This window comes from Thalassophryne amazonica, chromosome 20, assembly GCF_902500255.1.
Source record: "Thalassophryne amazonica chromosome 20, fThaAma1.1, whole genome shotgun sequence".
In the NCBI taxonomy this organism is placed as follows: domain Eukaryota; kingdom Metazoa; phylum Chordata; class Actinopteri; order Batrachoidiformes; family Batrachoididae; genus Thalassophryne; species Thalassophryne amazonica.
Genome location: NC_047122.1, coordinates 41067035 through 41094322, shown reverse-complemented (window position 1 = coordinate 41094322; position 27288 = coordinate 41067035). Strand labels below are relative to the sequence as shown.

At 39.9% G+C, this 27288-nt stretch overlaps 1 protein-coding gene across 1 annotated transcript in view; it reads right to left on the bottom strand.

Moving 5' to 3' along the window:
• The window catches only part of LOC117502203 (CUB and sushi domain-containing protein 3-like), a 1088443-nt gene that overhangs the window by 628227 nt on the left and 432928 nt on the right, over positions 1-27288 (bottom strand).

Here is a 27288-nt window from a genome sequence, read left to right as displayed (position 1 = left end):
GAGTTTGATAATCCTCTCCTTTGTTTCAATTGACATCTCTTGTGTTGGAGCCATGATTCATGTCAGTCCACTTGGTGCAACAGCTCTCCAAGGTGTGATCACTCCTTTTTAGATGCAGACTAATGAGCAGATCTGATTTGATGCAGGTGTTAGTTTTGGGGATGAAAATTTACAGGGTGATTCCATAATTTTTTCCTCAGAATTGAATGAGTCCATATTTTTTTTCCCTCTGCTTGGTCTAAAAAAGTAACCGTTACTGACTGCCACAATTTTTTTTTTCCTGATTTCTTATAGTGTTTCTTAAAGCCAGATAGTTGACATTTGAAATGACTTTAGTTTTGTGTCATGTCTGTGATCTGCTTTTTTTTCTACAAAATTAAACAACTGAATGAACATCCTCCGAGGCCGGTGATTCCATAATTTTTGCCAGGGGTTGTATATCAGTAACAGTCCAGCAAAAATTGTGCCTTTCTGTTAGTTATCTTTGTGATCTGTTCCTTGCCAGTGTCCCTGTGTTAATGGTCACTGTTTTCTGTCTGTGTCTTCTGTTAGTCATCTTGGTGATCTGTCCCCTGTTGGTGTCCCTGTGTTAGTTGTCCTTATGTATCAGTGCTGTGTCCTCATCTTTTAGTCATGCTGTTTCCTGTTTTTGCACTTTTGCATCTTTGAGTTTGTTGTTGGTTTGCTGCCCTTTCTTCTTTGGTTTTTGTACTTGGTTATTTTGTGGTTGTACATTTAGTTTGATTATTATGAGATGGTTTAGTTTCTACTCACCCTCGGAATTCTTTTGAAGTTTGTGTAACGTTGTGTGGCAGTTTCAGTGTGTTTGTAATCGTGTCTTGTTTTCCGGTCTCCCCTACTCCTGTGCACTTCACACCTGTAGCTCACCTGTTCATTTGTTTTTCACAATTTAGATCTGCCTTGTTTCCTGTTTAGTTTGCTAGATTATTTTTGTCGCATCCCGTCCATTGCTATGTGTAAAAATGTGAGTCTAGATTATCTTCGGCTGCTTCCGTGGTATGTTGTGAGCATTTGTTTATCTTCTTCACTTCTCGTATGTCGCTGTTACTGTTTGTAAGTTTAGATAATTCCTTGACACCTCCATGATTTTGCTGTTGTATTCCATCCCTGCATTCTTGCCCTTTGTTTGATCCAGTTTGTTACTTGCCTCCCTCTGCCTGCGTTTTTGCTTTTGTGTTTTGTTTTGGAGCCCTTTGAACTCTTTCAGTTTGTTGGACTTGACTCGTGTGTTTTGGAGAAGTAAGTCATTTGTTTTTCACCCTACATCCTGTACATTTACTGTCTGTGTATTTGGGTTCACTCAGAAACTGCAAACCTAACAGATTGTTCAAAAAAAAAAGGTAGTAAGTAAAGAATTAGAGTTTAATACCCAGCTTTCAATTATAGTCTTGCAGTTCAAATGGGAAAAGATTTTGTATGTTGTGAATAGTGTGACACTAAAATAGAGAAGATACAACCAATGTACAGTGTGAATGAGTTTGTCCAGATGTGTCGCGGCCCACCAATAGACTGGAGTTTTCCCAGGGTGTATCCCAACTTTTGCCCAATGTCCACTGGAATAGGCTCCAGGCACAGAAAGAGTTGCCTTTGTTATTAACCTTTCTCCACTCAAAGTTGTTTTAGTGACATAAATTACATTCATACTTTGATGTAATGTTGTGGAGAGGGTAGTAAGCCCCTCATTTATTTTTAAAGTGGAGCAGAGTTAAGCATAAAGTCTAACATGACTGATTTAGCAGAGTGAGGATCCAATTTAATGAGTGAAATAAGTAATTTCAGAGAAAGACAATAACCTCATTCAACAAAATTAGCTCATCTGTGTGGGGTGAATATCCACCTAAGAACGTTACTTGAATTGAAATATTTTTTTCTAGCCTTGCAATTTCCCCTGGATGCAGTTGAATGAGGAGATAATGAAGGCAGCGTGACTGCTCACTAAAAAGCACTGATGTCGACAATAAGTCTTTTCCCTTCCACTTCACCAGTGTGTACGCGTGATTGTATCCGCCAGTGTCTGATTGTGCGCTCATGTCACTGCAAGTGTATCAACATCACACGCATGTGTTTTCATGTGGGTACGGCTCCTTGATGTGGTGATCAATGATTCTCTGAGGCCATGCTCAATAAATTCAATTAGATTTCTGCCTAAAGATATCCTGCCAACAGAACTTCATTAAACACTCACATACAAATGCACAAATACTGCAATCGAAAAACAAAAAATTCCACATGCACCTTGTCTTGCTAATTATAAAGTGTTTACAAGCAGTGCAAGTCAGGACTGAACAGGACTGGGGGAGCAGGAAGCTGCAGGTACCTCACACTTGAGGACTCCAGCAGATGCAAAAGGTGAGGTGATGCCTATGTTTCATCTGGCTGTAGCAGATTGATAGCTACTGTCAGAAGGTGGCGATGGATGGGCTGGTTGTCTCAGCCTTTGAGATCAAGAGATGCCTGGAAAGAGCTGATTGATTTACGACGTTGCAGGACAGAGATGTTGGTGATGATGATACCTTTGCAGGAAATAATTTGGGTGAGGCATAAACCCTTTTCAATTCCCTAAATGTTGTCACTGTTGCTTCTGGGAGAAAGCCCTATACAGGCCCTGAGGCCTGCTGGTGCCACTACTATCCCCTGAATGGGATGCCACTTCGATGCAAGTCACTTCTTCAGCCAAGGCCAGTAACAATTTACAGCTGGGCAGAACAGGACAATGCAGATGAAGAGACTTCATCAGCCTCTTCACACATAGTGTGAATATGTACAACTCAGGGTGACTCCAATCAGAACAGCTCATATGAGCGAACCACAAAACATCGCACCAATGGGCAGGTGTGCACGATGCCGCTGTGACGGTTTGTGCATGTAGGAACACCAGGGTTCAATTTTAGTGGTTACCCGGGAACCCGTGGCACCCTACTTTGGGGGCAGGCACACAACTCTTTAGACTTGCATTCCCGACTGGAATCCACCTTTTTTTGAATGAATGAATGAAAACTGTTTATTTCGAACATTTGATACAACAACAATTACAAGATAGATCAGTAAAGACAACAACAAAAAAGTTCCTACTGTGTACCCAACATGTCCGAAAAGGGGTAGGGTGAAGCATCAGCTTATTTATCCCTACCCCTTCTTCCCCACAACCAGTAATACCCTTTGCCACATATACACATAGATTCCTACACACCTAAACCGATATCAATATATATATATATATATACATATACATACACATACACATATATATATACATACACACATCAACATACATACACATATACATACACATATATACACATATACACACATATACATATATACACATATATATATATATACACAAACATAAATATACACCTACACATACCTACTTACATACAAAATACTATATATTTACAAGCCGAAGCAAAAAACAAAAACACCCTAACCCTCATTACCCTTCCTCCTCCCTATACCCAGAAAAAAACATATTTTTGTACCGCTGTTTGAACTGGTTCATGCTTGGACATTGCTTGAGCCCCACTCCCAATCTGTTCCACATCCTCACCCCACAGACAGAAATACAGAAACCTTTTAATGTTGTTCGTGCCCACTGATGCTTTAAATTAAATTTCCCCCTCAGACTGTAATCCCCTGATCTGTTAAAAAACATATTTTTAATATTTGCTGGAAGTAAATTGTTTATTGCTTTATACACAATTTGTACTGTTTGAAAATGAACCAAGTCTGTGAATTTTAAGAATTTGGATTGTAAAAATAGTGGATTTGTATGATCTCTATAGCCAGTATTATGAATAATTCTTATAGCTCTTTTCTGCATTACTGATAGTGATTGTGTTGTACCTTTATAAGTATTACCCCATACCTCTGCACAGTACTGTAAATATGGTAAAACCAGTGAGCAGTAAAGAATGCGGAGTGAGTTGTGGTCCAGAATATGTTTCGCTTTGTTTAGAACTGAAATTCTTCTTGACAGTTTACTTTGTATATGTTTTATATGAGTCTTCCAGTTTATCTTATCATCTATTATCACCCCCAGAAACTTATTTTCATGTACCCTTTCAATATCTACCCCCTCGACTTGTAACTGAACCTGTATGTCTGTATTACAATAGCCAAATAACATGTATTTTGTTTTACTTAAGTTTAATGATAATTTGTTTCTGTCAAACCATATTTTCAATTTTCCCATTTCTATACTGATCCTCCTCAGTAACTCCTGCAAATCCCCCCCTGAACAAAAAATGCTTGTGTCATCTGCAAATAATACTAATTTTAATATTTTGGAAACATTGACAATATCATTTATATAAATTAGAAACAGTTTTGGACCCAATACTGACCCCTGTGGGACGCCACAAGCATTGTCCAAGCATGATGATGTATATTCCCCCAACTTCACAAACTGTTTTCTGTTACTTAAGTAGCTTCTCACCCAGTGCAACACCAACCCCCTAATCCCATACTGTTCAAGTTTATTGATTAATATGTCATGATTAATTGTATCAAAAGCCTTTTTAAGGTCTATAAATATTCCAACTGAATGTAATTTGTGGTCTATGGCATTTGTAATCTCCTCAACTGATTCTATTAATGCAAGTGATGTTGAACTATGTGCTCTGAATCCATATTGACTATCAGTAAGTAATTTATGTTTATTTATGAATTTGTCTAATCTATTATTGAATAACTTTTCTAATAATTTGGAAAATTGTGGAAGCAAAGAAACAGGTCTATAATTTGTGAAGTGGTGTCTATCCCCAGTCTTATACAGCGGCACAACCTTAGCTATTTTCATTTGATTGGGAAATTTACCGGTTTGAAATGATAAGTTACAGATGTATGTTAATGGTTCTACAATCCATTAATGCTCTAATGACGCAGCGCGCGGCCTCAGTGAATTCACCACGTTGGGCGGGCCTCGGACGTTGTTGCTGTCCAGTCGCGGGGCTAAGTTGCCGGTTGAGGTGGTATTCCCACTGTCCGGGTTGGCAAACACCGGCGTGGCAGATGGCAACTACAAACACCACCTCTGAAAACTCAGGTACAAACTTTTTGCAGCTCGCTCTGACGACACGCAGCTCTGACTGACTGTGACTGACGCAGCTCTGACTCTCCTCCTGGTGACAATTCACCTAAAATAAATGTAGGTGACAGAAATCCTGTAGTTAAACCTGGGATATGCCAATTTTATTTCATAACTGTACAGAAATCTATCAAATTTGGACAAAATTTGCACAGAATTTGACTTTCTGAGACCGACACATACACAAAACGTCATCAAAAAATGTTCTTCTCCTCTGTTTGTAATGCCGCGTTTTATTATACACAGATCACATGGAGCGTTTTTGAGGGAAGAGCGAACAGCAGCTAGCGGAGAGTTTTTTATATTTCTCTACGTGCGCGCGCGAGCAAATCATCCGTGAAGATTATTTTATTTATTAACTACACAGATGTATAATAAAAGCAAATGGTGACTGGTTTATAAACATAATTATGACAGAGTTTTTGAGGGAAGAGCAAACAGCAGCCAGTGGAGAGTTTTTTTTTTATTTCTCTACGTGCGCGTGCAAGCAAATCATCCGTGAAGATTATTTTATTTATTAACTACACAGATGTATAATAAAAGCAAATGGTGACTGGTTTATAAACACAATTATGACAGAGTTTTTGAGGGAAGAGCAAACAGCAGCCAGCGGAGAGTTTGTTTTTTATTTCTCTACGTGTGCGTGCAAGCAAATCATCCGTGAAGATTATTTTATTTATTAACTACACAGATGTATAATAAAAGCAAATGGTGACTGGTTTATAAACACAATTATGACAGAGTTTTTGAGGGAAGAGCTGCCTTAGATTCTGAGCTTAATTCTGATTCTGAGGAAGAACACCTTGAAGTGCTGCAGGGAATATGGCAGATGACCATGATGACTGCTAATAGATTTTCTGTAATCACAACAAGTGTAATCAACACTCATGGCAGCCATGATTGTTAATGGGCTGGGTGTTTAAAAAAACATCGGCAGCTGAGATGACCCCATGCCAATCTGCCTGTGCATATTGGCATGGGGTCATCTTAGCTTCTGACAAGGTTAGAAAATTTCGAAATTTCAGAAAATATTACTCCAAAAACACAAAAATTCCCTTGCATAATTTCATCCTGTCTGATGAAGGGCGAGGCCCGAAACGTCACCTTTGGTGTGTTATTAAAGGCTTGTTTGGGAGCTAACTGGCTGTGCGGATCTCTTTCGTTTTTTGTTCTTCCATAATTTCACCCCAAATCTGCCCCAGATATCACCAGAATGCACAATTTTCATCCTTTTATATCAAAATTTTGTGGGGGGCATGCCCCCAGACCCCCCTAGTTGCTTTGCCACTATGCTGCGTAGCGGTAGGTTTGGTACCGAACTTTTCTGAGGGGCACCAAACTTTTCAGATTTTGGTGCCCTTAAGGCACACAACTATTTATTCTAAAAGGCAAACCCTGGGGAACACAGCAGTTTTTCACAGCAGGTGCACGATGTGGCTACACATGGTGCAGCTGCTGTGACAATAAAAAATTAAAATTATATCCCACCCACAGGACTCGAACCGGCTACCATCGCTGTCCTGTGAAAGGTGCGGAAACTGCCTGATATCAGGAAGGACATGGACGTATTTAAAAACAAATAAAACCGCACACCATATAAAAACACTGCATTTTATTGAATCCCTCTTATCAAGTGGACAAGACAAATATGATCCGTCTGTTCCTCTGTATATGACCCATGGTCACAGATGTACATTCATGAAATGACATGAATGGAGCAGTGCGCTTGTCTCATGTCCATATCTGCCGGCACGTGTCCAGCCAGCCCAACACGTATGTCTTATAGATGGCGCGATGCAGGACTGACATAGTGTCGTAGTGTCACCTGTGGGCAGCCTGTCAATGTGCACACTGCACGCGCGCTCGCCGCAGCCTGTCGACGCAGGAATATATGTTTTTATTTATGTCCACATGAGGACAGCAAGCAGACACACGCGCGTCACAGTGGGCAGTTGTTAGTCCATGTCCGTCCAAACACAGTACGTGTTGTCCAGCTGTGACGTCCAGATCCACAGATCTCCACAGCCGCTCCTGTCAGCGGCCACACCTCCTGTCAGTTCAGTGCACACACCAACGTGTCACTGTGTCTGTTTGCAAAGCCACACTCATGGGGCACTTAGACAAATTTCACATCCAGCTCGACAGTGATCGTCTGCTGACTGTTTTCTTGCTAATAGTGTGAAGTGTGTGTCAGCTGGAATTTGGCGGACATATGTCGCGAGAGAGTTCGATGGGCTTGCACAGTGCACACTCTGTCTTTCAGTCACTGGTGTGTGCAAATATTTGTAGCAACAGGTGTCTGAGGAGTTGGAAGCAGCTATAAATTTATACATTTTGCATACGATTCCTGCTTCATGCGCACTTTATGCACAATTCAACCAAATTTGGACTATGTGTGAAGGGGTCCTTAGTTGGATATTTCATTCAAAAATAAATAAATTTCAAATGTCTTCTCCCACACAAAGAGCAGCAAACTTGGGCAGTAACTTTTGGACAACCCTATGAATACTTGGGCAGTAACTTTTGGACAACCCTATGAATATTTAACTGAAATAACATCGACTCTGCACTCTTCCTTTCAGCTTCCAAAGTTTAGCATTTTATCAGCACTGTATTGGCGCAGTTCTGTTGAAACAAAAATAGTTTGTGGCATCTTGTTTTTTTTCCTGGAAGCCTCGGGAGTTCTAAGACAGTGTGCTTTGGAAGTAGTGATGCCTAGTAATTTTAAGACTACTCTCCCAGCATTTACTACTCTTGTCAATAACTTCACCATCTGCAACTCAGTAACTTTCTTTAAGTTTGTGTTGCCACCAGCAAATTTTTATCACATCACTTTGCTCAATGCATATGCAAAGTAAAGATCTGGGGCAGAGTATATCAGCATGGGAACGATAATGTGGACAGCCTCCATGCTGCTTTTACATTACTGTTTAAATTGATTACAATGGTTTTGTTTCAATATGTGACTTTTTTGCCTGAAGAGCGCACATGCATGCTGGTAAGGGACAGGTCTACAACACAGATAAAACAATTAATCAATATTTTCAATTAAACCAACTTTTTAAATCACAAAGAAGATTAATGAATATTTCATGAGTTGGAAAGTCTTTGGAATCCATCCATACAGCTGCATTTCAATCAGAGAAGTGCAACAGAGACAGTGTAATCCATCATATTGAAATGTTGGCAGCCAGAGTAGTTACAATTTACAAAGCTACAAAATAAAACTGTAGTAATGCTGGAGTATCTGAACATAAAACACACTGGTGTTGGAGGGACTGAGACCAGGATAATGTTAGCGTGGATAAGCCATTTTTTATACCTGCTTCCTCTAATCAAGGGTCAGCAGTCTCGGGCGCGAGGTGGGGTACAACAAGGACAGCACACTGGTCTGTCACACGGCGAGCGTGGAATAGACAAAGCTTATTGACTCAATGGTAATGTTATCATCATTACATTATACTGATTATCAAAAAGTACGCAATAGGATCAGCATCAAATTTGGCCAATAATCAGTGTCTTTACTTTACTACAACCCCTGGCAAAAATTATGGAATCACCGGCCTCGGAGGATGTTCATTCAGTTGTTTAATTTTGTAAAAAAAAGCAGATCACAGACATGACACAAAACTAAAGTCATTTCAAATGGCAACTTTCTGGCTTTAAGAAACACTATAAGAAATCAAGAAACAAAGATTGTGGCAGTCAGTAACGGTTACTTTTTTAGACCAAGCAGAGGAAAAAAATATGGAATCACTCAATTCTGAGGAAAAAATTATGGAATCACCCTGTAAATTTTCATCCCCAAAACTAACACCTGCATCATATCAGATCTGCTCGTTAGTCTGCATCTAAAAAGGAGTGAACACACCTTGGAGAGCTGTTGCACCAAGTGGACTGACATGAATCATGGCTCCAACACGAGAGATGTCAATTGAAACAAAGGAGAGGATTATCAAACTCTTAAAAGAGAGTAAATCATCACGCAATGTTGCAAAAGATGTTGGTTGTTCATAGTCAGCTGTGTCTAAACTCTGGACCAAATACAAACAACATGGGAAGGTTGTTAAAGGCAAACATACTGGTAGACCAAGGAAGACAAAGCGTCAAGACAGAAAACTTAAAGCAATATGTCTCAAAAATCGAAAAATGTACAACAAAACAAATGAGGAACGAATGGGAGGAAACTGGAGTCAACGTCTGTGACCGAACTGTAAGAAACCGCCTAAAGGAAATGGGATTTACATACAGAAAAGCTAAACGAAAGGCATCATTAACACCTAAACAGAAAAAAACAAGGTTACAATGGGCTAAGGAAAAGCAATTGTGTACTGTGGATGACTGGATGAAAGTCATATTCAGTGATGAATCTCGAATCTGCATTGGGCAAGGTGATGATGCTGGAACTTTTGTTTGGTGCCATTCCAATGAGATTTATAAAGATGACTGCCTGAAGAGAACATGTAAATTTCCACAGTCATTGATGATATGGGGCTGCATGTCAGGTAAAGGCACTGGGGAGATGGCTGTCATTACATCATCAATAAATGCACAAGTTTATGTTGATATTTTGGACAATTGAAAGGATGTTTGGGGATGATGAAATCATTTTTCAAGATGATAATGCATCTTGCCATAGAGCAAAAACTGCAAAAACATTCCTTGCAAAAGACACATAGGGTCAATGTCATGGCATAGGGTCAATGTCAATGAGCAGATCTGATTTGATGCAGGTGTTAATTTGAGGGATGAAAATTTACAGGGTGATTCCATAATTTATTCCTCAGAATTGAGTGATTCCATATTTTTTTCCTCTGCTTGGTCTAAAAAAGTAACCGTTACTGACTGCCACAATCTTTTTTTCTTGATTTCTTATAGTGTTTCTTAAAGCCAGAAAGTTGCCATTTGAAATGACTTTAGTTTTGTGTCATGTCTGTGATCTGCTTTTTTTCTACAAAATTAAACAACTGAATGAACATCCTCTGAGGCCGGTGATTCCATAATTTTTGCCAGGGGTTATACATTACTATAGTCCTGTTCATAGAAATGATCATATGCCCTTGAATGGTGTTCAGAGCTGCTTACAGTGAGCTGTCCGTGGTGCTGATCACAACCTGCATCTTTACATGCAGCATTTAAGACACTGTTCTTCATAAAGTTGTGGAGTTGACATTGTGACAAGCTCAGTGCAAAGAAATACCCCTCGTTTTAACAAAGGTAAAATGTGTATTATATACAGAGGTCAACATCATCTTGACAAAAGTGTATGATCAATCATATGAAACACAGATAGTGACTAACAACTTTATCAATCCTCAAAAATAAGCTGGTTTATATTGGAAAATGTCTGTATTGCATTAAATTGTCAGTTGTCATTAGTTAAAACCAACAAACATGCTAAGGTTGACACAGAGCCTGTGGTGACTGTAGTCTTTAAATATTGAATTTAAAAAACACTGCCAACTCAGTTCATTCAGGTGTGTTTTATTGTAGTTCAACACAAGAGGGCATAAATCAAACGGAATGGAATGATGACGTACTGAAGCTGTATTTACCACAGCATCTATTTTGAAACACTGGGGTTGAAAAGGTTTTAAAATGCTCTGGAGCAGGGTAAGTTAAGGGGAGTTTCCCCAATTTTTCTGGGTTCATGTGTAAGTTGTGGGGAGCGAACTCAGAAGACTCAAAAACTGACAGGAAACGGATTTCAATTTTCGATGTTGTATTGAAAGATGCTTTCAATAAACAGAAAGTTGCTACACCCAGCTTGCAAGGTGATCACCCAGTGCTCCGCCTGCCTCTTCCGCCTGCTCTCAGCTCTGCACCCAGATGGCGGGATCCTCAGCGTGGATCAGTAAAGCTTTGTGATTGATTGAAAAATGCTGCATTTGACATTTATATGCAGTGACTGCTCACATTGTATCATCTGAAACAGTATGTCTAAATGTAAAACTGTGTTTTGTCTGTGTAGCGTGATAAGCAAAAGAACAGTATGCATCATGGTGTTCCAGAGGAGATATGAAGTTATCAAATAAAGGAGAACATGGCCATGAGACATACTGCCCAACAGTAACAAGTCACAATCATAAATTTTCAGTACAAACATATTTTTTTAGCTCCAGCCCCAGCCACACATTCTATCCATTCTTTAATTTTGGTTTTAGTTGGCAATTTAGTTGTATACTGTATTTTTTCACATATTTGCCCAGGTAGTAGTCATCATGTTTCTCTCAACAATTACTATCTTAAATTGTTAGTTGGGCATAGCACTGCTAAGAGCACACAACATGTCAAGTATTCCAGAAGAAGACAAATCACATGTGAGTACAACCACATATGGCAGCATGACTGGTACCACAGTTCACCACAACCACTATATCATGGAACCACCCCATGTCCTGAATCAAATCTCAACTAAATCAAAAGCTTTGCAAAAAACACTTGATTGATGATTTATTGTTGACACAAGTTGGCTTGGGTTAAATAAGTCACTCACGCACCCACTCATCTACACATTTGTTGTCCAAGCCCTATGCTATTACAAGTGCAGGGATGTGGCACTTATTTAAGTCCAGCCCTATGTTCTTCTCCTTTCTACACATCTATATCAGGGTTTGAATATTTGTGTGGTTTTCTGTTTTATTTTCTTTGGTTTGTTTTGTTACTTTTCTGTTTTCCTGTGTTTTGTTTTCCTGTGTGTTTTTTCTCTTGCTGGGTTTGTCTGCTTGGGTCTGTCTGTCACTAACTCTCTTGTCTGGCTCTTGTTGATGGGTGTTTCCCTTTCTCTGGCCGCGTCCTTGTTCTGGTGCTTTCCATGCACACCTGCACACCTGTTCCTGATTTGCTGATTATCACCTGGGGTTACATAAGCTCACTGGGTGTGTTTGCTAGTCGCCAGTTTGTTGTGCCTTGTGCCTTCATACTAGCTCTGTTCCTGCATTCCTTAGTCCTGCCTTTCTCATTGTGTGTACCTGACCTCCTGCCTGATGCCTCAACCACGCCAACTGCCTGATGATTTTTGTACTGCTGCTTTTCTTGACTGGCTACTCGTGTACCGACCATTGCTATCCACTGAAGTAAAGCCTTTTTACAACCAGAGTTGTCTGTTTGAGCCATGCATTTGTGTCCAACAATTCCTGACCATCCAGCCTGATAATCTACCTCTTCCATCCTTCATGTTCATGTCTCTTCTGCTCTTATCTGTCCTCACAGCCAATCCTCACTTTACTGTTAATTAATACGCTTTGTCTACATTCGTTCTGTGGGTGTGTGCTCACAGCAGCCTTCAGTATTAATTAAAGGTGTGAATGTTAATTGGTCAAATCAATAGTGGTTAGTTAGGCCTCAGGAGCTGACACCCTATAGGAAATCATTATGGGTCTGACATCACTGTCACTCTGCTAAAGCTGCACTGTGATGCAAGCAGGCACACAAACACACGAGGATCGCAACATTACTGTCATTTGGACAGATAGGTTCAACTCCAAGGTTGTAACAGAGACACAGAGTGAGTTTAAGCAGAAGAGGTTAGCAAAGCACAATAAATAGAATCCTACTGTATGAGTCTAAAACTAAATCAATATCTATTAAGGAAAAGCAGCAAACAGAGGGGGGAGGGGGATTAGAAAACATCTGATACCAGACTTGTCTTTGAACAGAACTGATTAAATGAATGGATTCCCTCAGATTGCCTTTTTTCTGCTGACCAAGACCAGAGCACTTATCAACAAACACACACACCAAGTTTATAAAATCCTCACCTGTCTTAAATGTTCAAAGGACAGCTCATACAACTCCGAAAATCTGGGAGAATGCGCCAGTGCAATGTGTTGCTACAACGCCTTAGCTCCTCCTGGATGGCAACCAAACAGGTAGACAAATGGACCATCCCCATGTCTCCAAATGTGCTGCAGCCAGGTGACACGTGGTCATCTCCTTGACCAAAAAGTACTTTAAAGTCATTAAAACTATTGTGTATAACTCTACAGGATAAAGACATGGGCACACTGCGCACATTATTGGGGCATCCCACAGCTGTGCACCAAATGGTCTAAAAGGAAAAAAACAGCTTGACAGTGAAGAAAAGTTGTGTCACAGGTGTAATGAATAGCACAGCCTCTAGGGGTCCATGTTGAGGTTTTAGACTTTTAGTGTAATTTTCTTTTAATAGTTACAGATGTTAATCAGTGTCACAGAGAGAGTGCACATGCATGGAAGGCTCTGCAAGGTTAATGCAGCTAAGCGGTGTGTAAAACACAAAGTAACCCATAATGTCACTGTGTCTCCACGGTGACTGACAGCTGCAGCCGCACTAAAAGCTCATGCATAGCATTTTTAATAAAAGTACACACAAATCAACAAATGCACGCCAAGGGTGTGTCTTTGGTGTGTGTATGCGAGCCGACAGCGTGTCCTGATAAGATCAGTGTGTGTGTGTGTGAGGCTCAGATTGTGTGTGATGTATAATAGCTGCGGTTACTGTTGCGTGACTTATTAAATTTAACATCTAGAGGCCCCCGTGCAAAGCTGACTGACAGATTGCGAGTATACAAACAAATTAATGCATTCAGCTACAAAGTCTCCCTAACCTTCTCAACTAACCTCCTAAGTGAGGCAAAGCTGAGAGATCACCTCCCACATGAAGACGGTCATCATAGAGCCTCAAATCCAAACAGCTCCAAATGACCACCTGGAGTTTGTTTCACTGCTTCAGTAAAGATTCAATATGATAAAGGTTGAAAGAAGAGCTACAATATTTAATTTTCTGTTTGTTTTTGAAAGCCCCTGGTTGCTAATTTTCAGACCAAAATGCTCTTCTTGGCACAATTCCAGTTTGTCCTTATGTTTGAGCTTGGAGGTCATTTTTATGCTTGCCTCCAACATAAAGGTCACCTGTGCCAAATTCTCCTTCAACATGTGGAATTGCATCAGGAAGGACATCCAGCGTAAAATGTGTGCCAAATCCCACTGGTGATGTGTAACAGATCTGCTGTTGTGACCCTGAGCAAAAAAAGAAAAAAAAAAACAAGAATTGTTTACTGTAGCAAAACAGTAGAAGGCAAAATAATTGAAGATGAATAGATGTGAATCACAATCTGTGAACTCTCTTGACCTTTTAAAAATGGGATCATTTCATTTAGATGACATACAATTACACAATATCATTTTGGTGGCTGGAATTTATTGGAAAATTTCCAATAATTTTAGTATTGGGTGATGACTGGCGGCAGCACTGTGGTTTAGTGGTTACCACAGTTGCCTCACAGTGAGATGGTCATGGGATCGATCCTCACCTTTGACCTTTCTGTGTGGAGTTTGCATGTTATACGCATGTTTGTGTGCACGCAACATGGAGAGAACCCATGGGTTCTCTCCAGGTGCTCCGGCTTCCTCCAACATCCAAAGTAGTGCAGGTTAGGTGGATTGGAAACTTTAAATTGTCCATAGGTGTGTGAATGTCTTTGTTTGTCTACATGTGGTCCTGCGACAGACTGGCATTTTGTCTAGGGTGTACCCTGCCTCACACCCTATGACTGCTGGGATAGGCTCCAGCCCCCTGGGACCCGATCTTGGATAAGCAGTTGAAGGTGTGTGTGTGTGATGACTGGCGGTTAATTTTATGTTGTTTTGTACCAAACAGCACATCAACCAAGATGTAACATAAAAATGAGATTTGTTAATTGTTTATGGTGTTTAATTAAATTGAAAAAAAATCTTACAATCTTACATGTGATTTTTATTGGACTACAGATGCTTGGACACTGAAATATGTTGATAATCTCATGAAAAAACTGACACTGACATCAAAAAATATCAGACACCTGAAACATTTGCGTAGTACTGCTGGCAATCACAGCGTCAAACGTTATCACATTGCACCACTGACTTGTCACTAAGGATATATTGGTACTCATGAGTACTAATACAAAGCACAAGACGTGAGGCCTGATGCAAAAGCAAAGCAAAGCAGCAGAAAGGTTAAAATTAGCTTGAACAAGTCTAACTGTGGAAGAAATGTTCAGCAGAATGACAAACCAGAGTTAAAAACAATACCAAATGGTTTGTGTCCTGTTAAAGTTCTTCTTACTTCTCATTTGCATTCTGTTCCGTTAAGCTCTTTCATATCTCTCACACATCGTGTCTACTCTGCTGACACCACTCTGTTTAATTAGTGCAGAAAACACCGGTATAACACATAGCGCCACTCAACTGCCTGTGCATACACCGCATGTGTGTTTGTCTCGTCGTCTTTCTGGGTAAGTACGGATGTTCCACAGGCTTCATAAACACAGCTGTTGCCAAAAACACAAACGAATCAACTTGTAAAAAAGTTTTTCTTTTCATCTTCTTCAACACAAAGCTTTAATAACTGAAACTGCCTGCTACGGTAGACACAAAACACCACAAATCAAACTGCCTCCAACTGAAAACAAAGCAACAGGACTTATTTTAATGAGTTTTATTTTGTTTTGGTCTTCCTTTTGTTTTGTTTTTTTGTTTTTTTTAAAGAAACTTAGATCTTCATAATCAAAGTCTGTTTAAACAAATCTACAGTGCATTTACAGCGCTTCACTTTTTACACATTTTATGTTCCAGCCTTGTTCCAAAATGCAGTGAATATTTTTTTCCCCTCAAAATTCTACTCACAACACCCATAATGACAACATGAAAAAAACTTTTCTTGTTATTATTATTTTGGCACATTTATTAAAAAAAAAAAAAAACTAAGAAATTCCATGTCCATAGGCATTCACACTCTTAGCATCAGTGCACAGTCATTTTCAGATCTCTCCAGAGATGTTCAATCAGATTCAGGTCTGGGCTCTGGCTGGGACATTCAAGGACATTCACAGAGTTGTCCTGAAGTCACTCCTTTGACATCTTGGCTGTGTGCTTTGGATCATTGTCCTGATGAAAGATGAAGCATCGCCCCAGTCTGGAGCAGATTTTCATTCATGAAGTCTCTGTACATTGCTGCATTCATCTTTGCCTCAATCCTGACTAGTCTCCCAGCTGCTGCCGCTGACAAACATCCCCACAGCATGATGCTGCCACCACCATGCTTCACTGTAGGGATAGTGCCTGGTTACCTCCAAACATGACGCCTGGCATTCACGGGTGATTCTTAGACTATGGGCACTTATTATGTCCTTTGATCATATTGTATGAAGACCAGAAAAAAGGGGAAATTTCACACTTTTATAGTTATCTTTACAATGAAAGTGTGTTAAGAAATTTGTTCTAGTAGTCTATGATGACCTTTTCACCTTTTTTCAGCATCATTATATGCAAATATTGCCGGTTTGTGCTTGTCCCACACCCAGACTTTTGATCTTCAATGATAAAAATGAATGGTAAAGAAACGTTTTTTCTAATGTTTTAAAATGTCTCTGAATAAAATATCAGTAAAATAATCAAAACATAATTGGGGTATTCAATGTCATACAACTGTTGTGATTTTTTTTAAACAAAATGTAGTTGTCCCACACTATTGCCGTAACTTCCACCACAACACTGTAATGTTCTTTTAAACAGTTTGTATGAAAGATTGTTTAGGCAGTTTCTATGGAGATAAACAGTGACATCAGAGCACATGTATATAGCGCCAAATCACAACAAACAGTTGCCCCAAGGCGCTTTATATTGTAAGGCAATGGTGTGGTGGAAATTACATTTACAAGGCCAATAGTGCCCATAGTTAAAGAATCACCCTCACACCAAAGAGTTCAATCTTTGTCTCATCAGACCACAGAATTTAGCTTCTCATGGTCTGAGAGTCCTGCAGGTGCCTTTTGGCAAACTCCTTTTTTTTGTATCATTTTTTTCCTCTGTTTTAAATAGTCCACAAACTATCGCCGTCTGTTTACTCTGACGTCACGTTTAATCTTGAGCAATTTTGCGAGATTTCCTGTCTAACCTGGGAATGTTCGTGTGTTAAATCTGTTCATGTGTGGTGTTGTTGTCCTTACCATGTGGCTGAACACCACACACTGTGCGATCAAACCTGTTCGATCTATGATTTTTTTTTTTATCTCCACGTGTGTGATCTCTCAGGTTTTGGAAAGCAACAGATGATGTGAACCAGGTTTCAGTTATGTTTGTGCTTTTTGTTTTTGCGTTTGTGTTCAGTCCTGTTCTTGTCTGTATACTGTTTATGTTTGTCTGTTTCCCACGCCCCCTTTGGTTTTTAGTGTGTGTGTGTGTGTGTGTGTGTGCACGTTTGTGTGTCCGTGGTTCATGTTTGAATTATGTGTGTATGTGTGTGTGTGTGTGTGTGTGTGTGTGTGTGTGTGTGTGTGTGTGTGTGTGTGTGTGTGTGTGTGTGTGTCCCACTGCCTGTCACCGTTGTGATCAATCCGCTGTCTGTGCATCCTTACATTCCAAGTCCATCCCGTCTTTGTGTTTTTGCTCCTGTTCTGTCTTTATGTTCCCCCGTCCTCAGTACTCCATGTCTTTGGGGTTTTTGTTCATCAGTTTCTTTATATAGTTCTCAGTGAGTTTTCACCTTGCACATTATTGAGTTCTATATTCCTTGTTTGCATTTGTCTCTTGGTTTGTCTTTCGATCAGTGTTTGAGTTGTTCAACATGTATTCTGTTGTCTTTTAGTTACACAGTTGTTTTTGAATTTTGTGTTCTGGATGTTTTCATGTCTCAGGTTTTGTTCAGGTTCTATTTTCCTCATACTTTTTGATGTTAGATTTGTCACCTTGTGCGCCTTATTTTTTGCACCAGTTCTTTTTAATTTTAAGCCACACCAGTTTGTCAGTTAGTTGCCGGTCGATTCATGTTTTCGTGGTGCTATGTTCTCATGGCCTCTCCAGTTTTAGCTCTGTTTAGTCAGTGCCCCATATGGTTTTTCATACACCTTGTTTTCAGCTGTCTTTAGTTTTGTCCTCTACAACGTACATCCTGGTTATTTTCCATCTTTGTTTAGTGTTGGACTCTTTATTGTATTCACATCCCTGCACCTGCTTGTTTGGTTTTTGCTCATTTACCTGGATTATTAAAGCACCATGGTTTTTGTGCTCTCAGCTTTGTGACCTGGCTGCCTGCTTATTGGGGTTCTATTTGACTCTGATTTAACCCATATCATAACAAAGTAAGTCAAGTCTGGGAGCATGGAGTGGTGCCATGCGGGGCCACATCCACCAAATCACAGAATCTAGATAGAAACCACTCAGGTCGACAACCGTTCCTTCCCCACTTTTCAAAAGAAACCATTCTTCAGCCTTTGCCTGGTAAAATATGGCTATCCCCTTAGCCGTCTCCAACTGCTGGGGTTCTCAACAATGAAGCTACTGTGTGCTGGATCATGCACAGAGAAACGCGTTCCATCGTCAAAATGCTGTAGCTGATGATTCCCTCATTATGCAAGTGATACTTGAACAGTGATACTTACTGATGTTGTGATGTTAAATGATCAGATTCAGCTATTATTTTGGACAATGTTCTACAGCATTTAATAGAAAAGAAATAGTTTAATTAGTAGCCCATGTAGGAAATGTAATCAACGTCCTATCTGATTAAATTTAAGGTCAATAGACCTTTTAACACTGCAGCCGTTTTTAGTTGTCACAGTAAGGAAAGCACATTAATGAATGCTCCCTTCAATTTTTGTGCATCAGGAAGCTATGACAGCAGCCTCACTCGTCACTGAGACACCTGAATAAAATGCAGCCATTATGGGAGCTATTAATGACACCAGCTATTTCCTGCTGTGACATGCGTCAAAGTGACTGCCATAAAAACAGCCAAAATGATCACAGTTCCTGTAATTACACTCAACTGAAAGAAAAAAAAACTTTTTTCAGCACCAAAGAAATCATATTTCCAAAATGCCATTCTCTGTATATGAAACCTCGCCAGTTGATTTTGGAGCAGACACCCAGTTCACAAATCGGGAACAGAGCTGCTGGAGTCGTGGAAATTTCCACTGCTATACTGCAGTTCTCCTTCCTTGGCGACGGTGATTTAGATATTAAAAGCAGAGGCAAAGTGAAATAACAAAATCTGCTGATAGAAAGCAGAGTACAGGGGCTACAGAATACAGTGCTGACAGTCATTTTAACATTTAATTAGATGATAAAATATTGAGTGAAAACCCCCTATGGAATATCCTTAAATAATGAAATCTGCTGATGAGAAGTAGCTCAAGGAGTTTCGTGCACTTTCCGTCAGAGGTTCTTATCAAATCTTTTGGGATGGTGATACATATTTGGTGAAAATCTTCTTGGGATGACTCATGCTGCCAAGCAATGGGGGGGGGCTGTCTCACTCACAAAATTTTGGGAAATGCCTCGTCAGCGTGACCCTGCTTGTTCTCTGTTTATGCTAATCAGGTCAACCCACCTTCCTGGTTGGCAAGAGGAGCTGATTGGATGGGCCAAGGTGGTGACCCTGAAACGAAGCCATTTGATTGGGTGGATGAAATAAAGCTGAATAATGGACTGGCACTGGCCAGAAGGCCTTGTGTCAACACACGGACACACACACACACACACACACACGCAGAATTTTTTAATCAGGTGATTAGACCTGAATATCACATCAATATTTAATTTGATGTCATTTCTCTCCTGTCTTGGTACAGATACATTTGGCAGCTACTCATCATAATTCCACGATAAAGGCATGTAATATAATTTAGATATGAGCTCATTGCATCATCTGCACAGCTTCCTTTTTTGTCAACCGTCTAGGCACCGAAAATATTTAATTACATAATATAAGTATCAGACTGATGACTATTTATTGGATAATGTTTGACGTTGCCAGCTACCCTGTCCAGGCAATGAAACAATTGTGAATGACTGAATGTGAATCTAATTCCCGAATTTCATAGATATTAAATTAATGTCATTTCTTGAAAGGTTTGACAACAAATTTGCACCAAACATCTCCACCACCAGCACCCTGTGATTAGCAATGAGGCTTTATAAACTGCATGCAAATTAAGGCCTACTTTACATGTGCCTGCCTGGATAAGCCCAGACATGCTCCACTGTGCATTCTACCTGAACTAATTTGTTAAAGAATAACAACAAAGGATTATGTTAAAAGGTGACAACATGGGCTAAAATCAGAGGCTCACTGGTCCTCAACTGTATCTTACAACCCACAATTTTATTGTTTTTAGAGTTACTAGTGGAAATTTTACAGATGTACTCACTAACTTTGATCTCACTGATGCATTACGTCACACTTAATAACCGGATTCATGACTCCCTCTCTGATCTTCAGCATTTGATAAGCTGTTTGTGTTCTTTTAGTCACTGTTTTTGTTTTCTGTTTATCATACTTTGGCCATGTGTCTGATTCCATCCTAGTTTTTGTCCAGCCTTTGTTTTTTCCATTGTGTAATCATTAGTTGTATCACCTCTTTGTTTTACTTTTGTCATATGTGGATTATCTGTTTTTTACTTTTGGCACTTGTGAGTTCAGTAAGAACAGCACAGTGAATGCTGTTCTTATTGTGCTGTTCTGAACAGGACAAGGATTGGGGGGGTGGCTTCATTTTTTTTTTCGATTGATTTGAGTTTATGCCACATTTTTGCCCAAGCTGTATAATACAGAGAAAGGCATGTTTTGAAGTGTCATTAAGCAGCAGATGGCTGCCTCAAAGCAGTGGCTTCAAGCTCTCTCTGCAAAGGACAAACAATATGTAGGATTCAGTTTCAAAACATCACATCACCAGGTGGTTTCACTGATGGAATCCTCCCCTCTGCTCAAACTTTAACCAGTAAAATCAGTAAGTGGAGTCTGTGGGTGCAATGTAACCAAGCCCTCTGTTCATGGAAGAGGTTTGAAACCACACTCTTAGAGGGATAAAAGAAGAACAAAAACACACTCAGATGAAGAGAACTTGAAAACTGTAATATTGGACAGGTACTATTTCATAAGCAAAACTATGGTGCTGAAAAGAAGGATTTGAGGGCATACAGTAGTGTTCAGAATAATAGTAGTGCTATGTGACTAAAAAGATTAATCCAGGTTTTGAGTATATTTCTTATTGTTACATGGGAAACAAGGTACCAGTAGATTCAGTAGATTCTCACAAATCCAACAAGACCAAGCATTCATGATATGCACACTCTTAAGGCTATGAAATTGGGCTATTAGTAAAGAAAAGTAGAAAAGGGGGTGTTCACAATAATAGTAGCATCTGCTGTTGATGCTACAAACTCAAAACTATTATGTTCAAACTGCTTTTTTAGCAATCCTGTGAATCACTAAACTAGTATTTAGTTGTATAGCCACAGTTTTTCATGATTTCTTCACATCTGCGAGGCATTAATTTTGTTGGTTTGGAACCAAGATTTTGCTCATTTACTAGTGTGCTTGGGGTCATTGTCTTGTTGAAACACCCATTTCAAGGGCATGTCCTCTTTAGCATAAGGCAACATGACCTCTTCAAGTATTTTGACATATCCAAACTGATCCATGATACCTGGTATGTGATATATAGGCCCAACACCATAGTAGGAGAAACATGCCCATATCATGATGCACCACCATGCTTCACTGTCTTCACTGTGAACTGTGGCTTGAATTCAGAGTTTGGGGGTCGTCTCACAAACTGTCTGCGGCCCTTGGACCCAAAAAGAACAATCATCAGTCCACAAAATATTCCACCATTTCTCTTTAGGCCAGTTGATGTGTTGTTTGGCAAACTGTAACCTCTTCTGCACATGTCTTTTATTTAACAGAGGGACTTTGCGGGGGGATTCTTGCAAATAAATTAGCTTCACACAGGCATCTTCTAACTGTCACAGCACTTACAGGTAACTCCAGACTGTCTTTGATCATCCTGGAGCTGATCAATGGGTGAGCCTTTGCCATTCTGGTTATTTTTCTATCCATTTTGATGGTTGGTTTCCGTTTTCTTCCATGCGTCTCTGTTTTTTTGTCCATTTTAAAGCATTGGAGATCATTGTAGATGAAGAGCCTATAATTTTTTTGCACCTGCGTATACGTTTTCCCCTCTCCAATCAACTTTTTAATCAAACTATGCTGTTCTTCTGAACAGGAGACACCTGATTCACACCTGTTTGTTCCACAAAATTGAAGAACTCACTGACTGAATGTCACACTTATTGTGTTTACTAATACCCCAATTTCATTGCCTTAAGAGTGTGCATATCATGAATGCTTGGTTTTGTTGGATTTGTGAGAATCTACTGAATCTACTGGTACCTTGTTTCCTATGTAACAATAAGAAATATACTCAAAAACCTGGATTAATCTTTTTAGTCACATAACACTACTATTATTCTGAACACTACTGTAGGTTAGCATTTGAACAATTATGTGGCCATAGAATGACAGAAGGGTTCAAGGTCTGGCCATTAAAGGTACGCCTCACTACTATCAAGTTGAATCCTGATTTGCTTTAAGAACTGCTATCTGCCAAAGGTTCAACAAGGTCTTGCAAAGATTTCTTTGACATTGTGATCCATAGTCACCACACCACTGCAGCCTGAATTGTTGAAATAAGGCAGGAGACATCCATGCTTTCACATTGTTTACATCAAATTCTGACACTAATATGTAACAACGTTGCAGCACAAATCAAAACTCATCAGGCCAGGCAATGTTTTCTCCAATCTTCCACTGGCCAATTTTTGTGACCCAACCCAATGCAGGCTCACATTCCCATTTCAACTGACACTTTTGCTATCTGGAAAAGTCTTCTGCTGATAAAGCCCATGTGCTTAAAGGCTCAACATCTTGTGCATACACAGATGCTCTTCCTGTAACAAGTGGTAATTATGGTGGTTTTCCACTGCGTGTCACCTGCTCAACTCCACCCACCTCTTTTTATTTTCTACTAGCCATATGTGGTACCTGGTCCTGTGTTTGGTATCATCTGCATCGTAGTTTCAAGAAAGGGGAGACAACACCAACAGTAGCCAGGAAAACACTGCAAATGACTGACTGGTCATAGAGAATTGTCACCATCATCATCATCATGGATGCTTCTTTTTTTGATGATGATTGTCTGTAGATCTTAATGATTGTCATGCATTAAAAAATCTCAGTAGATTGGAACTTAAACTAGCCTATGTGGTAACCACCATGACACATAAGTCACTTAAATCACCTTTTCCCCGATCCATTGAGATGCTTGATTTGAACGTCAGCACATCCTCTTAACCATGTCTACTTGGTAACTGCATTGAGTTTCTGCCACATGATTGGTTGAGTCAATATTCCCAATAATGAACAGCTGAACAGATGGCAAAGAGGTGCATATTTCATGTATGCTTCAAACATTCAATGGTTTTCTAGTGTGATCTATGGCTTAAAAAGCAAAGCATTATCATGAGAATAAAAAGCAATGCCATTAAAACTGTGTTTTTGTCCAATTTTATTGCACATGCATCACTATCCCAGCAAAGGTCAGACTATGAAGGTTGACAATTTGGATACCACATCACTGTGAGTCCTTATTATAGTGATACCCTGGAAAGAAGGTTTATTTACGTATACTGGTGCCACATTGAGGTACTTGTGTTTAGTGTTTTGAGGATACTGCTCCCATGCAGGTGATGTACAGGTGCTTTTGTGATGATTTGTTGATGATGACTTCATACTCTTTAAAAAAAAAACCCCCCAAAAAAAACTGTTACCTTATGATCAAGAACCATCACTGATCAGAATCAAAAATCATCCCTGTGCCTGTTGGAAGATGTCAGTGAAATTGTGCTTTTGTGCATCATATTCCTGACAGAATGAAGAGTTTAAACACTTTTTCATATGCAAATGTCTCATTCAGGGCAAGTCTACCTTCGAATACAAAAAAAAGAAATTCTCAGGATGAACTCTTTGTGGAACTCTTTGTGGAAATGTCAAATTTCTGTTTTTCATGGGAACTTATGTTCTATAAATGTGAGAGATACATGTGGAAAAAAACCCTGAGGTCAACAACACCCACAAACAGAACGGATCTCGGATCTATACAATCTGCTCCATTTTGATTGACGCCAGTGTTAAAGCTGACCTTGAAAATGAAGGAGCTGTGCAGACACAAAAGCTTAAAAAAACACTGTTCAGCAATCACATTATTGCAAAATGCTCCTCTCCTTTATCCCTTTCAGTCTCTTCTGCTAACTTCTACTTTCAGCATAAAACTTGGACTTCTTGTTGTGTGGGCCGCCAGAAGAGGAGGTACTGCTGGCCCACCACCTGAGGGCGCCCTGCCTGAAGTGCGGGCTTCAGGCACGAGAGGGCGCTGCCCATGGACACAGCCGGGGGTGACAGCTGTCGCTCATTACCTCTTGACAGCTGTCACCCATCTACTCAACATCATCTCACTCCATAAAGACCAGACGTCATCTCCACCTCGTTGCCGAGATATCATACTTCATAGGAGGTACTACTCTCAGCCTTTTTTTGAGATTTATAAATCTGTGATTGTGAGTGTTTGCAGGAGAACCGGTCGTTTTGGTGGAGGCTGTGCATGACGGCGCTCCTTTTCCTCTGAGACCACTGCAACGTGTTGAGTGACAGGTGGAGGTGGCATTCCCACCGTTGTTGTTACTGGGTGTACACACACCCACACTTGACTGTCTTTGTTCTTCGCCAGCAGTACCAGATCTGACAGTCGGGGACGGTGATCACCTGGGAATTCGGGACTTGGTGGCTCCAGTATTCACCAGGTTCTGGGGCGGCGGAAATCGTGTGGTTCCGGCTCTTCTCAGGACAGACGTCTTCTATCCTCGAGCCTGCCCACACGTCACCTCTGTGTATTGACTGTTATGATATTCTGTGATTGTCTGTATGTTCGTTGTGCACATTCACAACATTAAATTGTTATATTTTGGCTCATCTATTGACCGTTCATTTGCGCCCCCTGTTGTGGGTCCGTGTCACTACACTTTCCCAACACTTCTTCATTTTGTGTCCTTCTTTGTGCTCCTCTAAACTTTCTTTCTTACTGTTCTTTACTTTTACATGTCTTCTCTTCTTCTTATCTCCTATGTTCACCCTTTCCACCAATTTACACTGAACAGAACAGAGAAGGAATTTAATTCAAGAAAGCAGATCAAATCTAGGCTTGAGCCTCCCATGTGCCTTCTGGCAAACTCTAGCTGAAATTCCACATGTTCTTTTTGATGAAATCTTTTTTGCTCTGTTCCATAATGAAGCTGGTTAACCATGGTAGTTGTACTATGTAAACCCACTTATTGTGATTGTGATTAGAGTGTAACAACCACGGAAGCCTGTACCTCTTCCAGAGTTGTCCATGGTGCCTTGGTGGTTTCCCTCATTAGTCTCTTTCTTGCACCATCACTTATTTTTGGGAACTGCTACTCCAGACAGATTTACCATTTTGAACCATAGTACTTGTATTTCTTAATGACTGACATAAATGCAGTCCAAGACATATTAAGTGTCTTAGAAAAGAACATGTCATTCCCTTGACTTGTCTAAAGAAAGCTGAACGTAAAAGTAATGTTGTCTTAAAAATAATCCTTATATGTAGTTTGTCCATGTACTTATGGACGCTGAAAATGGAGTGACTATGTATGAAAATGGTTGTAATTACTAAATGATTCACGTGACTTTTTTAACATTGGGGTGCTACAGCTTCAGTTAGTGGGATTAAACACAGCTTTCAATGGAATGTGGATTTTGGGGCTTATATTAGAGAGGATCAACAGTGTAAAGATCAGATTTTATATCCCAGGAACACTTAACCAAAGTTGAGGTTCCATGTTAAACATCTTCAAAGTAACAAAATTTGGTTTATGTTGGTTGAATCTCCTCAGCTACAAACAAATTTAAGCCAGATAACGGCTCATACAAGACTGCCCCAACATATATCATAGAAGTCCAAATGTGAATGCTGCTTGCATTGGGAGACACACCCGATAAGCCTGACATGTCTGAAGAAATCTGATGGTCAAAGCGATTATCTGTATCAAATATATGTAGTTTGTCCAAAGTACTTATGGGCTCTGAAAATGGAGGGTCTGTGAACTGGTTGTGATTCCTAACTGTTTGATGTAATGCATTTGTTAAACCAGTTGAAATAAAATTGTAAGTTTACACAACAAGCACACATTGATTGTTGTTTTAATGTCATTGTGGTGGTGTACACAGCCTCCCCCACCCTCACACACACTTCCCCAAAAAGGCGCCACTGCCAAAACATTTATGGACTGGACTATCAAATAAAGTAAGCATTGGTATTAATATAGCACTTACAAAGTGCTTCACAATTACAAATTATTACAAAATCACAACCAGAATAGATAATATAATCAAAACACTAAAACAAAAATAAATTACAAGTCATGTATAAATCTGAGTACAAAAAGTAAAGCCCTGGTCCCACCAAATAAAGAAACAGTGAATAATGAGCCACGCAGCATGTTTTTTTGTTTGTTTGTTTTTTGTTTGGTACAAGTCCAGTTATTCAACAATCATGAGAAAATAGTGGCTTTCAGGGGCTCTTATATTCAGCTGAAGAGGCTCATCTCTGAGCATGGTGCTAATTTTCAAGAAGTTCAAAATTTAGCAACAACAGCGTGGGGCAGTTTGTGTACGAGGTACTACGAGGGCAAACGGGGATTTTAGAAGCATGTTTGTGGTGAGGACGAGGCAGCCCTCTTGCACACTACAACCCCACCTGCTTTGTACGCCGGACGCTGTATATAAAATAATTCTTTTGTAGTGGATTAATCATTTTCTGTCAGAGCTTGGCAGTTAAAAACACCTCTAATCGCTTCTAGAATCACAGAGGACTGTTTTGTCTGGACCTTTTTTTCCCTCGATCCTGCTTCATGAGGTGGAGAATGTATTTGTAACAGCTTAAAAGGTAAGCATTTGTAATGTTTTTATTTTTATAGCTTGGTAAAACATTTGCATGTTCATTCCTTCTGTATAAGCAGCTGTAAAAGTATGTTTATGATATATTTCACATCTTGTTAATGGATCAGATGAGCCCTGCTGTGTGTGCGCACTGATGCAATGACTTGTGCTCAAGATGAGCATTTATGCAGAACACCAGCTCACAAAAGAGTGATTTTTCAGTAAATAACAGATGAACACAAAGTTCAAAGTTGAGGATCACAGTGTCAAAATGACTGTGTGTTTAAAGCTGTGGAAGAAACAAAAGCTAGTGAGAAGGGGCACAGAGGCGATTGTCCAGACACACGCCACTGCTCAAAAG